The 17,132-nt window shown below is 42.5% G+C and overlaps 1 long non-coding RNA gene across 2 annotated transcripts in view; it reads right to left on the bottom strand.

Annotated features, from left to right (window-relative positions):
* LOC123000352 (uncharacterized) overlaps positions 1-17,132 on the bottom strand; it is a 249,549-nt gene that overhangs the window by 7,064 nt on the left and 225,353 nt on the right. The window lies entirely within an intron of this gene.

The following is a 17,132-nucleotide window of genomic DNA, read 5'->3' as shown; positions in this document are numbered from 1 at the left end:
CATGGACCAAATGGAGGCCACATGGAGAGGTGACCTGGCCCAAGAGGACATCTGGGAAGTTAAGGGGACTCTACCATTAAGAGCCTGTGTATGAGGTGGACCACAGGGAAGAAGAAGGTGGGGAGAAGTGGCTAGCCTAATCAAAGCTCCCAGCTGAGTTATAGGAACCGGTCTAGGGAAGCCCAGCATAAAGCCCCCAGTGAAACACTGGAAGCATCCATGAGGAAAAGGTTCATTTTAAACCCCTTCCAAGCAGAGTCCAAAACTAGAGAGGCTATCAGACACCAACATAGGAGGAAATTTTCAATGCCATCCCTTGACTTCTTCTTTCCTCCTACTCTTCAACTCTGGTAGTACCCAAAAAGTACTCAGTGAGCAGTGCTGAGTGAGATGAGAGAAGAAGACAAGCATAGCCCCTTTCCCAAAGTTGGGCCATCTGCCAAATCAGGCCTTCAGCATTAAATGGGAAAAAGGTTTTGAACTGAAAATGTGTTTTTACACTTAAAATATCCATTATTGATGCATGAGAAGAAAAGTAATCCAGTGGCAGGAAAAAAGTTACCCTCTCTGAATACATTTTTAGGAAACCATTGAAGACAAAAATAAATTGGTTTTGATTCATCTCCCATGAATTGTGTGTTTGTCACACCGTTTGCACTAGTATCACGTTCCGATGGAGCATGTCGGGAATGGGGAGTACAGATGTGTATTCAAGAATATGAGCTCTGAGACTTTTAAGGTTCTCCAAGAAAGACAAAAACCCTTTTTATAAAAAGCTTTTTCAACCCCTTACATTCTTCCAATCTCATCAGCATAGCCTTAGCTTCCCATACAGACGATGGGGATTCACACGCAAGAGACGACAGTCTTCCGAGGGCAATGGAAATAAGTGATTACCCTAACAGTCATCTTGCCGCTCAACCTCTGCCTAAAAAAGCATACTCACTTCCAAAAATTTCCAAAACATAAAATAGGATCATAAAACAGCGTTTACTGGGTGGTTACTATATAAAGACATTGTACTAATTGCTTTACATGAATTATCTCTTTTGATCCAAATAATGCAGAGGTTTTTTTTTTTATTATTTAAGAGAAGATATTTATAGGCAAAAATGTGATATCATTAAATAGCATGTATTCAGAGAGGAAAGAATACTAAGTTTTCCCTAGGCAAATTGGGGATGACATTATAAAGAAATATTTAAATAACATTTTTATTTCTGAATATAAAAGTGATACATGACTATCGTATAACCCTTGGAAAATGTACAAAACTGTAAAAAGGAGATGTACATTTTATTCTATTTCTTTTGACACAGATGGAATCATGTGGTATATATGATTTGGTAAAGTGTTTTTTGATTAACATATCATGCACATTGCCACCATAATTAAGTATTCTTCAAACGTAATTTTTAATGAATGTTTAGTGTTCTATCCTGTTGATGAATAATTTATTTTTTAAATTTTGTTATATTATTTATTTTTAAATTCCTTGTTAACCAAATCCTTTCCACACTCTCATAAAATAGAGTAGAAATTCTTGAAGAAAAATCTTTGTGTACCTGTCTCATTACCGAGGGAGTAAAATAGCTTAGCCCAAGTTATGCTGGAGTAACAAGTGCAAAATTCGGTGGTTTACCAAACACAAGGTTATGAGGGGTTTAGTTGGTTTGTTTACTTGTTTTATCATTGACATTTCATGCCAACAATCAGTTTACGGTAGATGAAACAGAGCTCTGCTCTATCACCTGAATCAAGGGAGGAGGAGGACCTCTGCCAGAGGTATTACTCTTTTTACATCAGAGGGAAAGGAAAGATGGCAGAACATGCAATGGTTCTTAAAGCTCCTGATAGGAAAATTGTAGGCAATACTTCCACTCATATTGGGGGGGGGGCAGAAGGAAAAAGAGAGAAGAGAATCTTAAGCAGGCTCCACACCCAGTGTGGAGTCCAACGTGGGGCTCGTTCTCACAACCCTGAGATCATGACCTGAGCTGAAATCGAGTCAGATGCTTAACTCACTGAGCCACCCAGATGCCCCTTCTACTCATATTTTAGCAAGCTACATAGACGAGAGTGATATTGGGGGGGGGGGGGGGCAAATAATCCTGTATCAGAGTAAGCCCTATAGGGATAGTCCTGAATGGAGCAGCAGCAATTATTTTGACAATAATACAAGCTGCCATAGGGAGGTAATGGTTGATCTTGGTCTAAAAGGGTAAAAGGCAGTTCTTCAGGTAGGGAAAAAACAAGGGAGGAAGAAGGAAGAAGAAAACACTTGTCTCTGGTACAGCATATCCCGGCACGGCTAGATACGTGGATAGTGAAGTTAGTCAAAGATTAGTAAGGTATGTAGATGAGAAATGAGATCGGAAGTAGAGGGCTTTTGAGTCAGGGCATCAGTCGGGGTCACTCAGATGGACCAATTAAATGGAATTATTGAAGGGAGTTAAATAGAGGAAAGCTTAAGGGAAGCCAGAAAGAATAGCGGAGTAATCTGGGGAAAGGGATTGCTGGGACTTTTTGCCACCTCTAGGATTAAAGGGGCAAGGGAAGAGAGTCATTCAAAGAGGCCAGGAGAGTGGCCGCTTGAAGTAGAATGCCACCTCTCAGAGTACCTGCCTGTAAGAAATTCCCCACCCAGCAGGAGCTGTGGTCTTCAGGAGAGGGCTACAGGCACTTGTGATGACCCTGAGGGAAAGAACAGGATAATAACCTGCCTTCACTCTCCTCCTATGCCCCCATTTTCTGCCAGGGCCTCCCTTTGGCTAAGCCTCATAGAAATCAGAGAAGTCGGGGCCTATGGCTGCAGGCCTTCAAGGTCAGACTCCTGGGCAGAGACAGCACAATGGAATTGCAGAGAAGGAAAGAGAGGTTCTGGGGGGCAAATGGAAAAATGGACACGCAATGGAATCATTCTATGAGGAGCAGTATATGTAAAACTAAATGAAGACGTTGACAGCTAAAATGAATCAACGGGAAAAATTCAAAAAACATTACAGTGTAAACAATGTCGAAACAACTGGATACAGAGGGTAGTGAGCAAGGTGGCAATACAGGAAGGGAGCAGAATACAAGTGAGAAGAGTCGGGTGGGGAGAAAGCAAGTGAGTCAGGTGGAGGACAGCATGGAACTCGAGATGGAAATGTCCAGAAGGTAGTTAGAAACATGGGTCTGGCACTCAGAAGAGAGAGGGAGATGGATTAGATTTGAGTGTCACTGACAGTTGGCTGCTACAATGCCTGGATAAAAATTTCCAAGGAGAGCACATGGGATGAGAACAGGGCAGATGAAGCCATTGGGATAGGAGAGAACCAGTACCGAATGTCCTGCACCCCACCACAGAGACTCCGGGGAGACAGCTGCGTCACTGACGCAGTAAGAAAAAGACAATCTCTGAGAAACAGTGTCATCGTCCAAACGTCACACAGGCTTTCAGCTCACTGACACACGTTCTTTTCAGGCCTGGAACTCCAAGCTGTGAACCCGGTTTAAAGTGGGGGTTCCCGACGGGTAGAAGCCAACCCACGTTCTGTCCACAGGAAGACACCATCATCCTAGGTCTTGGAGGGTCACCCAAAGTTATTTTCTGAGGTCACTGAGCCAAAATACGGTGGATGAAAATGAGACACAAAAGGAAACAAGATAGCGTGTAAGAACCAGCGGAAAAAAGAGAAAAGAAACACAGAAGTCAGATAACTGGAATTACCAGGAATAGATTATAAAACAACTGTGTTTACTACGATTAAAGAATTACAAGGCAAACTGACATGCTTAGAAATGCAAAGTTAAAAAGAAGATACTTCTAGGCTCCCAGACAAGCCACCAGTGACACTGGGCATTTACCCAGAGCCTCTCTGCTGGAGAAAGAGCCTCTCCAGCCAACTACTAGGATCTCCGATTCACTGATCCAACTGGAATGCAATCAAAATCCTATCTCTGGGAAGTTACAGCAGAGAGATTTTTTCGTTCCCCAGCACTGTCTACAGCCCCCTCCTGAGAGGACCTTTAACTCAAAGGATTCAACAGTCCAGCTTCCCGGAGCTGCATTCTGTCTCTGAATGGACAAAGTATTTTATTCATGATGGACAGCTGCCCAGCTTTAGGATAACTTAAGCCTGACCCAAAGGCAGACACACAGGAGAGAATAAATAACTTCCAAATTTCCTTTCAGGTGAACAGGGCTGCTTTAACTTAGAGGTCGTGGCAGGTGCAGTCCAATAAGTGTTTTTCTGCATGCAACTTTATTGTCCTTCCAAATAATAGAAATTCTTCCATTTTCTGTCAATAGTTGACTCTCAGAGCGGTGGTATAAATTTTCTTTTTTTTTTTTTTTATTTGGGCAGGAATCACAGAGCCATGGTACACGTCAGGCACTAAGTATTTATTGAATGAATAAAAATTTTTTAAAAAATGAATGGAGGCATTTTCAAGAAAGTCAGGAAATTGCACCAACAGTTGGTAGCCAGATACTATTTTAAATCAACCTATTTTCTGAACCATTTTCAGTTGTTACCCGAAACTTTAATCAATGTCATGAGAAAATATTTTGCCAATAACTGTACTTTTGAGAATTTCAAGTAATCGTGGGCTCATGCGGAAAACAAATGTGGGCAGCATTTTGGTCCTGAATATCACCCACATTTATGTGTGCTTACTCTACGTATATTAAAATCCTACTGGGAAACATAAACATTAGACATCTGCCTCTGAAAAGAATGTGAACAAAAAACATTGAGAAGGTTTTCTCCTGGCCTGTGATGTTCCATTTAGGACTCAACAAAAGGCTGACAAATTGAAACATAAAATTGCTTTGAAATGTTCTGGAAAATAAATAAGAACTGTCTTTTCATCATTTTTTCTTTTGACACGGATTACACAAAGTGAAGTCTCCATGGACAGCCTATGTTGTCATTTTTTTTGTCTCTTCAACAATGCTAGATTCTAGGAAAACTTTAAACCCTTGTTCCACCCCCCCACCAAAAAAAGTTACTAAAATAACGTCTGTGAGGGTTTTGAATGAACAGTATTTAGTATCCGTTATCTTAGATGGTAAACAGTTCATGCAGAGAATGAGAAAGAGTCAAAACAGCAGATTCTGTCAGAAGAAAATATTTCTGGAATAGTCCCTGGAGATCTTGCCAGACCGTGACCACAGGAACATGGCTACAAAGAATTAGAAAACCTCACGGAGGTCATATTAAAGGGTGAGGGGATAGGCAAACATGTTTCTCTCTCCTCTCTCTCAGAGAGAAATCCAAAACTAATAAAAGAGAGCATGGTAGTGAGACAGTAGAATAAAGTGGCCAAATGGAAGTATTAACATCCATGCAGAAAAATGTAGAATGAGGGGCAATGGTTTAAGATTTGCCATGAGATGGGTAAATCACAGCAACGGTAGGGGTAAATAAGCCAAGTTTTAAATAATGCGTTGGTTGAAGGTATAAAGAAGTGTATAAAAAGATATACATCTAGAAAGATACAAATTCTTGTAGACCAATGGTTAGTGAATCAGGAGGTGAGTAGAATGACCTGTGCTTCTTTACTGGATTGGAAGCTCACACGAGTCTACTGATCAGACATTTATGGCGTGTTCCACAATTTGAGAACTACTGACAACTTTGAGGTCACATGGACAGTTAGAGGGATGGAGGATATCTTTGCAAAAAACGCTAAAGAAATCTGATGACCTTTTCTCTGTTCATGAAGGACTGTTAACTAGAGCAATTGAATTCAATATCCTCTAAGAAAAAAAGAAAAAGATGGCTTCAGTTGCATTACAAAGACTTTAGATTTACCCTAAAAGGCATGTCCTGGGGGAGATTAAGATGCTGACTTGTTAAAATGGAGGACATTGCAGAACTTTCTTCTACATAAATCTTCCAAATTGTAATAAAGTAAATTTAGCTAAATAAAATTTAGCTAAAATTTAGCTAAGCAACATTTAGCAGAATAATAGTAACCAGTGATCCACTTATCCAGCAGTGAAAAAAAATCATGGGAAGATAAGCAAGGCTTTAACGGATTAGGCTTCGTTGTAGACTTTGTCGTCAAAGGTCCCGTGGGATATCCCATAAGAACACAGCTTTCCCCCACGATAGCGCCCTTTATTTCAGCAACTCAACTCTCTATGACCTTCTCATCGTTTCCCCAGAATCTTTTATAGCAGTACTACTTCTTAAAATAATTAATTCCATAGATTACCCTTATACATTTGGAAGTCGTCCTCTTTATTACGGAAGTATAGTTGACCCACAATGTAACGTGAGTTTCAGGTGAACAATATAGTGATCGGACAACTCCATACGTTCCGCTACACTCACCACAAGGATAGCTCCCATCTGTCACCATACAGTGCTATTACAGTATCATTGACTATATTCCCTATGCTGTACCTTTCATCCCTGTGGAAGGCATCCTTTTAATTTTCTCAAATTTACTTTCCTAAAATTTCAACAAGTGCCTCCTTCTTCCTACTTTTGGGAACGTGGGTAGCACATAGTGTCTCTTTTAGCCCTCCAGTCACACTGCTCATTAATATCAGATCCCGGTCAATCTCCCCCTAGGTATTCACCTTTCTAAAAGAAATGAAATTGAAATCTATCTTCAAAGACTATTTCTCCATCTCCTCTATCATTTTCTTTTCTCTAGTCGGAAGCTTCTAAATTAAGATGCATTTATTGCCTTCATCTTCTGTGGGCAAGTTACTGAGCAATGGGGTCTGGAAGAAATGCAGTAGGTTCTGCAAAACTCTTCTGGTTAGTTTCCTGTATGGCATTTTCTAGATAGTTTCTGCATGGAGAGAATCTAAGCGGTGTTCTCCTAGCCTAGTTTCCTCCCCAGAGAAAAAATAAGATGCAAAGGAAGACAAAGGGAGTCTTAAAAAGACACAAACCAACCTGTGACTTGTAGTCATCTTTTTGTCCCCAGAGCCTGCATATATATTTCCTGATAATAATATCTCACCTTTATGGAAAGATTCTGTGTGCCAGGAACTTGGCTTTATGCTCATCATCTATCTAATCCTCATAACAACCTTATGGGGTAATTATAAGAGTAGCTGACATTTATTGAGCCATTTATACATGGCAGGTACTCTTTTAAGTATCTTACTCATACCATCTCATTTAATCATTAAAACAAATTCGTGAGACAGTCATTTCATTAGCCCCATCTTAAAGATGAGGTCATTGAAGCTTATAGAGTAAGGTCACACAGTTAAAAATGGAGCCACCAGGATTGTAACGTGAGTGCACGCTATTAACCACTATGCTACACTGCCTCATTTAACAAATAGTAAGTATACAAACAAAGAAATGAGCCATGAGCGAATGGCTGAGTAAATAACTAGAGCTAACAGACAATTCTTGAGCATAGAGAATTTGTGGGCATTGTAATATGTGAAAGTTGGATTATACCATCAAAGCTGTATTGTGCTATCATTCAAGGTCCTTTTAGTTGTAGATTTCTGTGAAATTAACAGTCCAAATACATCAACTCAAAAGCGTTTGCCACTTCTAAGATTTACAAGACCTAATCAAATTCCTGACTTTTTGCAACACTAACAATCATGAAAACTCCTTACAAACATTAGTTAATGAGCTTTGTTAGTCTTTGTCTTCCTGATGAAAGGAATCAAGCAGTCCTAATCAAGCAATACAATAGTGACGGTCTCAGCAAAGCAATGCTTGCTTATCAGTTACTTCAGCTTGTGTGATCCTGCTAGGAAGAACTTCAAAACACAACAGAAATCAGAGGGGATGTGTGTGTGGACAGAAATAAACTTTTAAGAAAAATATGGGAGTCCTTGTCTAAGAAGCATTCCTTTCACTCACATTTATTTGTTAACTCCCTAAGTGTCCGTTTATTTCAAAAATATACTATAGAAGTAATTTTATTATCTAGCTGCCTGTGAAAAGAAAAAGAAAAAAAATCAGCGTGACCCTGAGATGATCTGAAGAGGCTGCTTGAGGACGTCAAGGAGAATGTCACGCGCTGCTAACTTCCCTAACCCCCATTATAAGCGCGATCAGTAGATCTCGGCACAAGTCTGAACTTCCTGCCAAGGCTTGAGAACCTCTTACCAGACGCTAAGTTTACTACGGAGTGTTTTGAGAAACTAGACTTACGATAACATTCTAAACAAGCATCTTCAGTTTCAGCAGCTCGTTTGTTCTACTGAGATTCACCCGACCTTCACCCAGGTGCAAAGAATCTGAATGAGGAAGAAACTCCAGATTATCTCGTCCAAGACACATGAGAAAACAGCGGACATCCTTTAGGTCTCTGGCTAGGTAGTGGCAGAGACGAATAAGAACAAGGGTTTTCTGTTCTTGGAGTCCCCGCACACCCTATTGCACACACTGACCGTATTAAACAGGGTCCTGTATTAAAGAAGCAGAACCAAAAGCAGATATAGATAGATCGATATCTAGCATGAAGGAGGACTGGGGTGCGCTTAATCAGTGCCCGTGAGCCAGACTCCTTGCGACGAGACTGGGAGGAGGGGCCTCCAGCACCCAGGGCACCCAGGTGTTTCCCATCTCAGCTCTCTTCTGTCGGCCCACTGTAGAAGTCCCCCAAGATCGGGCTTCCTCTGAGAAGAGAGGCTGCAGCGGCAAAGCCTCAGGCCTGATCCTGCTGCCTTCCGAGCTGCCCCTTCTGCTCAGCATTTCCAGCCCATCCTCTCCCTGCCCTCTCATCTGGCCCCGCACTTAGTCCCCACCACCACCGGAAGCCACAAAGCACACCCTGCAGGCCTCAACTGTACCTTGTTTCCCTTTCTGGGAAGCCCCACTCTGCCCTGGCCTGCAGGTATCCCCCATCATATTCAAAAAAGGAGGATGGGGCGCCTGGGTGGCACAGCGGTTAAGTGTCTGCCTTCGGCTCAGGGGGGGATCCCGGCATTGTGGGATCGAGCCCCACATCAGGCTCCTCTGCTATGAGCCTGCTTCTTCCTCTCCCACTCCCCCTGCTTGTGTTCCCTCTCTCGCTGGCTGTCTCTATCTCTGTCGAATAAATAAATAAAATCTTTAAAAAAAAAGGAGGACATTTCCTGATGAAGGGTCTTGGGTCAAGGGGCCGGCTCCCCCATCACAGGGTGCTGGCTGTTGGGGGGTTGGGGGCAGACAGGAGATTATATTTATTATAAAGGAGATTTATTATGAGGGATTGGTTTATATGACTATGGAGCCTGAGAAGTCCTCTAATCTGCTGTCTGCAAGCTGGAAACCCAGAGAAGCTGATAGTGTAATTCAGTCTGGGTCCGAAGGCCTGAGAATGTGCAGAGGCAATGATGTGACTCCCAGTCTGGGGGCTGCAGAAGAGGAGATGAGATGTCCCGGCTCAGTCAGTACGGCAGGAAAAACACAGGCGAATTCCCCCTTCCTCGGCCTTTTGGGCTTTTGTTCTACTCAGGCCCTCAGTGGATTGGATGATGCCCACCCATGCTGGGAGGGCACTCTGCCTCACTGAGTCCACCAATTCAAATGTCAGGCTGACACATGAAATTAACTGTTACACTGACCCCCCCGCCTTTCAGTTCTTCCAGACTTCAGGTCAACCTGCACCTCCAGAGAACAGAATCACTGGCAATGAGCCAATAAGCTGGCACTAGAAGTTGTCAGAAGAGAGTGAAAAATGTGCAGAACTAGCCCATCCATGCACCTGTTCCGTAAATGTTTGAGAAACACCCATGTGTGAAGCACCACGCAAGGCCCGGAGAGACAGGAGGGGATATGCCTCAGACAAGATCCCTAAGGACCTTACGCTGATTGGGAGACAGACATTTTAAAAAGAAGGGGCAGTATTCCAACAGTGTGACCAAATGAGTAGGCATGCATTTATAGAGTGTCCCGTGAACCACTCCCTGGGTTAAGCACCTAAGGACACAGCAATGACCAAGAGACATAATCCTTGTTCTCAGGAAGTTTACAGTCCAGGTGGAATATCATACTTACAGTAGTCTTAACCTAGGATTGATTATTGGAACTGCATTTCAATTTAATTTTTTTCTTTTTTTGGTAATCCTCTGTATTTTATTTTGTGCATTTAAAAATATTATCCTGAGATGTGGCCTCCGAGGTTTCCCTAGACTGCCAAAGATGTTCTTGATGCCAACTTTGGGTCTATGACTCTGCAATGTGAAATAGAGAAGGCACCCTTAAATAACTCACACCTTCTCCATCGTAACAGATACATTCTCATCATGAAATGCTGGAATTTTTATATATTTGAGAAGGGTCTCCGGTAACAAACATTAGCCCATAGGCATCAATATATGATCACAGACACCGAACGTCACTGGAGCCCGAGGTCAGACCCCATCTCTAAGAATAGTCCAGAGCATCAAGACAGTGAGCAAATGGACAACAGGAAGGCACCCGGAGTACTGAAAACAGTCAGCCCGGGCCCCCTTGCAGCTCCCTCAGCCACGCCCCTTCCTCTTACCCGAATTTCTGTCACTTCTCATGCCAATTAGGTAGAAACGGTGAGCATTAATCCTCTGTGTCATAGCAGCAGCTCATTGCTCCTCCAAATTAGTAAAAATGAGAGCTGACAGTCCAATATAATTTAGAGATGGAAGGGACTTTCAAAATCATGTGGTCCAACTTCATTTCATAGATGAGAAAACTGAAGATTAATAAAATTATGTGACCTACTCAAGGTCACAGAGCTTATTAGGGAGGGAGCTGGACCTAGAATTTAGGATTCGTAACATCCAGGAAAATGTTCTTATCACTTCCCTTAGTCCTCCATCATGGAAAGGTCACAAATGTCAGTATAGATACATTTTACTTGACTTTGGATATACCGATGTGCACAACACAAGGTGGGAAGAAAAACAGGGCAAGCCCATAATTCATTATAGAACAGAAGCTAAAGTCTATGCGACGGACTTCAGATGCGTGAATGCACACATATAAACCACATTTTTGCCTGACACTTCATTTCAAAATCTGCTTTTTGGAATTAAATCATTAAATGCTTACTAAAATTATCTTCATCTCTAAAAAGCATCCTATTAAGGGGCCCAGTACTTCTGCATAACGGTCTCATGATGGATTCTACTCCTGCTGCTCAGTTTTGATGGTATAATTTCCATTTTCATCTTCCAAACAAATGCAGTGGTGTCATTCTCCAAGGTTCTCCTGGCTCTTCTCCAAGAATTACTGAACTCTGACACCCATAGAATCTAAATAGATCCCGAGACGGTAGACAAGAGGAAAAGGATATTCGAGACTCCTATAAATCACTGCTCCCCCTGTCCTTTAAAAATGAATAAAGATGAATTGTATTCTATATATCCTCCAGACAACTTCTCAAAGCCAAAGAAATTTTGATTTATGATATTCCTCCGAACATCAACTTTCAGAGCCTCCTACTCATTCACATTTATAACTTACTGGCGTAACACCAAGTTCTCTCTACTTATCCCCACGCTGTCCTGTATCGCGCTTCAGGACGGGTGTGTGGCCAACATCATGCGTGTCACCGTGCATCTATCACGTGTCGTCAAGGTAAGTAATGCTGCCCAAAGCGACATCCTCAAAGCAGCACAGGAATCAGGCCTTCCCGCAGTAAACAACATGCTCGAGCCAAACACTTGCCGACACTGAGCTCCTTTTGCTCAATAGCCATATGCTTTAGTTGGGGAGATCTAAGCGACAAAACGAAGATCTTTATCTTTTGGATAGCTTTCCCCAAATACCCTGCCATTTCTAAAGTACTATTTGTGAAGGGTTGTAAACCATGTCGGGCCTTTTACACACCTTACAGATCGTGCTTGGTATTATTTCGATCAGGGTAGCTTAAACATCACTTAGAAATGGGCACGCGTGACGGCACATGAGTCATTCGTAAGCACACACATGGGAAAATCTCGCTTTGAGTCTTTCATTCAGCCGTATGTCTCTTGCTGTCCAAATGTTCTGTAACCCACCATGAACACACAGGTCCATCAACTAGTTTCTTATCTAGGGTCCTGTCTGGAATCCAACGTAGGTATGTGGCGTCCATGTATTTTATTAAATGGGGGAAGAAATGCTGGAAAAGAGGGGTAGGGGAGCCTTTTGAAAAATCTACGTTTGAGGAAGGCCAAGAAAGATAGAGAAAATCCAGTACCACTTCTACAAAAACTTTTTAAAATCCCTTTCTCCCCAGAAGAGGTAAAGTTGACCACTCCTTTCTGTGTGGCACCAATCTCCCTTCCACACGCTTCTGACACAGTGCCCGTGGCATGCTATGTCAATTCTCTGTTCACACTTGCGTCTCCCTCTGGCAGATGAAAAGGATGTTGGCTCCCTGCCTGCGACCCTCACACCCAGCACAGTGGGTAGCATGTAACAGGCACTGGATCGAGTCTGAAAGTTTAAAGTGGAATGGATGCATTTGCAAAAGTCGGGGAAAGGGACGATAAAGAGAGTAAAGGAGACATAGATAAGTATGAAAGTAAAGACAGAAGGGGATGGATAGAAAAAAAATGTGAGAAATAAACATGGGAAGAGAAAAACTGAAGATCGTTCAGCATTACCTGACTCTATGTCAAGTGGCTTCTAGGAAAAGAATGTCATGGGTCAGGGCTAGAGATGAGTAGACTGACAGAGAAGTGAGGCTCCCCAGATTTCTAGTGCTGCCCATGTGTTTTCATCAGAATGGTCTGAAAAGTGGCTGCTTCTCCACTCCCACCCCTCTCCCCCCCGGACTAAGGCACAAACACCCCAAAACGGCATTTGTTCTCAGACTCAATCACTTATCTAAAATTATTTGACGCAGCAATTTCCCTCTGAAGCCACGGTGAAGGGTATATGGTCCTTGTAACTACGGAAGTTATAGCTCAGTGGGAGAGACCAGCATTGATAAGATAATCACACAAACTAAACCTGTCACTATGAGAAGACTTATGAAGATTAAAACATGGTTCAGGGAGAAAACAAAAGAGAATTGGACCCAGTCAGCAGAGCAAGGCTTCCACGAGAAACGAAGCTGGGACTGAGCGAGGAATAAACCAGGTGGTTTGAGGGGAGGTGAGCATTCCAAGCAGGGGGTAACGGGACCACAGTGTGCAGGAAGGAAGTGAGTATGAAAGCAGGTTAAATTGCTGTATGGACAGGATTTTAAGAGGGGCTTCCTCTTTCATTTGCAGTATCAACTTCAACAAACTGCAAATAAATAGAGTCTCCCACTGTGCTGACGGGATGCCTCCAAGGAGACGAGAGAGATGAGTGGATCTCATGAGCCCTGAGAGGAAGATGGTCAGCAACGTGGTCCAGGGCCAGGTCTCCTATTTCATGTGGCTGACTGACCATTCATCTATGGCCTGGGTTTTTTGGTTTGTTACTTTTTTTACCCACAAAATAGAAATATATTCTACAGCTGTTTAAACTGTTTTTTTTTTAAGTTAATGTTATATAGTGAATATCTTTGTTAGTCAAATATGGGTTGCCAACATTCCTTTTAACTGTTAAAAATTATCCCATCATAGAATTATAACACAGATTCTTCAACCAGACTCAGTGTTGGACATGTATTTGGTTTCCAATTTTTTTTTAAATAAAAACAACATTGAAAGGACACGTTTTTGTACCTGTCCTTAACTATTTTATGTAAATGGTCCTGAGATAAAGTACAGCGTCTGGAGTCAAGCAAACCTTGTCCAGCTTCTCGTTGTACCACTTACAACTGTGTGGCTCAGGCAACTCAGTCAAATTCAGTTTCCTCATCCATAAAATGAGGATTCTAACAAGACCTATCTTATCAGATTGCTTGGAGCCTTAGCTGAGATAATTCAAGCAAAGCACACAGCAAGGTGTCTGAATATAATAAGCCCTCAATAAATAACACCTATTCTTCTGATGAGAAAAGTTTTATGGTTAAGACTTTTGATATATACTGCCAAATCGCCCTCCAAAAAAAAAGTCACATGAATTAGTTTTTTATGGGCCACATGTTGAGACAACCCAAGGAAATACGTTCTTTATGGAGCAGAGATTCACGGTACCATCACTGCTTCTGAAAATTTCCTTATAGAAAGGGTCTAGTTTGAAAGCAGTAGCAGACGCAGCCGGTGCTCTGCTGTATCTCATTGGATCCCTTCACCACGTTCGCGCACATTGGCTACTGATGTGCTTTTCAACCCCAGCAGCCAGCTGCGAGTTTGCTAGGCTTCCTTCAGGCTGCTGGAATGTGCTTTGCCCTGTGCCTAAAGATAGCTAAAAATGCTCACTCCCCTCACCCCAGGCATAGCCCTTAACCAAAGGCCAACAGGTGTAAGTATATATTAATACTCCAGTGTCCTTGCTCCCTCCTGAGGACGACTCTGAGATATAACCTACCCCGTCTCCAAACCTCTCCCATGGGGCGCCCGGGTGGCTCAGTCGTTAAGTGTCTGCCTTCGGCTCAGGTCATGATCCTGGGGTCCTGGGATCAAGCCCTGCATTGGGCTCCCTGCTCTGCTGGGAGCCTGCTTCTTCCTCTCCCACTCCCCCTGCTTGTGTTCCCTCTCTCACTGGCTGTCTCTCTCTCTGTCAAATAAATAAGATCTTAAAAAAAAAAAAAAATCCGATGGACCTGAACAGGCCACTCTGTGGGCCTTGTTTGCATGGCCTTCTTTTCCCTGACCCTTCCTTTCTCCGTGTCTTTCATCGTCTTTTTCTGGAAGCGTTTCCTAATAAGTAACATTCACAGAACTCCCCATGTTGCAGTTTGCTTCTGAGAAACACAAAAGTCAAGTTTCTTCCTCTTCGTTGTAAGGGTTTCAATTTCAAATCCTTGATAAATTATTTTCTAACAGAAAACAACATGCAGTTTATTTCTTGGGGCTTTGCCTACAGTAGCATTGTTTCCATTTTAGCAGGAAAGGAAAACCTGGAGAACAGGCTAGGGGAAGCAATGCAGTTTGTGTTTTTGTTTTGTTTTTTCAAGATTTTATTTATTTGACAGAGAGACAGCCAGCGAGAGAGGGAACACAGCAGGGAGAGTGGGAGAGGAAGAAGCAGGCTTCCCAGTGGAGCAGGGAGCCCTATGCGGGGCTCAATCCCAGGACTCTGGGATCTCGCCCTGAGCCGAAGACAGACGCTTAACGACTGAGCCACCCGGGCGCCCCCAGTTTGTGTTTCAATGGAAAGTGTACTCAGGTAGTGAGTGCTCAGATATCCTGGGCTCTAATCTCGGTCTGCTGACAACTGGCTGTGGAATCCTAGCAAGTCACACACCATTGCTAGGTCTCTGGATATCTACTGATATTCTCTAGGGCTGAAGAGTAGCTACTGAATATGTCTGGGGCTCTTTCACGTCTCCGAAAATATCGCCCCCTGCAAAGGTAGACATCAGATTGGGGTTCGTGTATGCCTTTAATCCTTCCCTTTCAAATGTCTTTGAAGATACCCACACTTCTATCACGTGCTTCCTCATTCCAAGCTCATTTTTCTTCTGTCATGGCCTCTTTGATGAGCAACAGATCCTATCCCTGCTGCTATAGAAAATCCATCCCTCGTGCCTCCCCCGCCCCCACAAATTTCTGACTCTTTCACTCAATACATCAACCACCACGCAGCTTTGAAGCTCGAATATTCTCAGCGGAGCAGGCATGTTTGCAGTAGATCAAAAAGGAGAGAAACTGAATCTACAGCACTTAGCCTCTCATTTGTGCCATCCGGGTAAGCAAAGCCCTCTGAGTTCAGAGAGCCCACAGTGGGAGAATAGACAGTCCTGAGACTGAAGCCTGGTGTCCTCTTCCCGCGCACGTAAGAAGGCACAATGTATTAATGAGGAACCAGAAGGCCTGGGACAGTTCAAAGTTGTCTCTGAAAGGCAGCAGGCTCCATAGTTTTCTCTCCCAGGGAAGCAGACTCCAATTATTCTGCGAACAAATGGATTGGGAGGGTTGGCAACTTCTGGCTGAGAACAAGGGCTTAAAAAGAAAGGAAGCCTATCCTTATTTCAGCAAAGACTTAAATCTCAAGGCAAAGCACCCTATATACACAAGGAGACCAGAAAAAAAATTTACGGGATGAGGATATCAAAAAGATGGTAAGGGTGTTGATCAACAGGAACTCTTTTACACTTTTAGTAGAAGTGTCAACTGAACGACCATTTTGGAAAATATTATGCCATTACCAGCTGAAGTTGAATGTGCATATTATGGGGCTATGCGCTCAGATGAACAGGTAGAGAAATCCTTGCATACGACCGTAAGTTCATACATTTCTTATAGACCTGAGAAACAGGGACCGACACAAATGTCCAAATATTCTCTAACAAGGATATGGATAAACAAATGAATCAATTAGCACGGTGCACAAGTGTCTATTTCTCAGTAATGAAAATTAATGAACTACATCAAATGTCATAAATAAATCTTTAAACGTAGTATTTAAAAAATCAAATCATAGACTATGGACTGTTTTACCATTTTTGTAAAGATCCAAACCAGACACTGAAAACTAAACAATGTGTTTTTTTTTTTAAGTAGGCTCCACACCCAGCATAGGGCCCAGCCCAGGGCTTGAACTCATGACCCTGAGATCAAGACCTGAGCTGATATCAAGGGTCAGACACTCAACTGACTAAGCCACCCAGACACCCCTAAATAATGTATTTTTGAGGAATACGAACACATGTGACTTAAAAAAATTTTTTAAGAAAAAAAATGCCAAAAAAATTTAAAATCGTCATTATCTTTAGGTGGGAAGTGGGCAGAGGCTAGAGAGCAGCATGCGTTGTTCTAGTTTTTGTACGGGGTCCAGGGTTCGAGAGTATTCCCTTTATTATTATGCCTCACGATCATCACATATACTTCATACCATTATTTTGGAAGTATCAAATATTACCTAAAAATTAAATTTTAAGTCATATAAATCAGTGGGAATGCACCTCAAAAAGGAGAAGAAAGGAGAGGAAATGGCAAAATGGCCTCCCTTCTTAGTAACCCAAAGACATTTGCGAGCATTCGTTCATGTGTTACTCTGCAAAGTTATCACCACCGTCTGATCCACATGGAAGAGCCAATATCACACTTCTGTTCCTTCATATTTAGACGTGGAACAGTCATTCCTCGTCTCCCAAATTGTCAGATTTCGTGGAAGTTTCAATGGGATCGTAATACGAATTGGCAAGATGAGAAGCGTGTC

The sequence above is a fragment of the Ursus arctos genome, unplaced genomic scaffold (assembly GCF_023065955.2).
Source record: "Ursus arctos isolate Adak ecotype North America unplaced genomic scaffold, UrsArc2.0 scaffold_37, whole genome shotgun sequence".
NCBI lineage: Eukaryota > Metazoa > Chordata > Mammalia > Carnivora > Ursidae > Ursus > Ursus arctos.
This window is presented reverse-complemented; position numbering and strand designations above follow the sequence as displayed.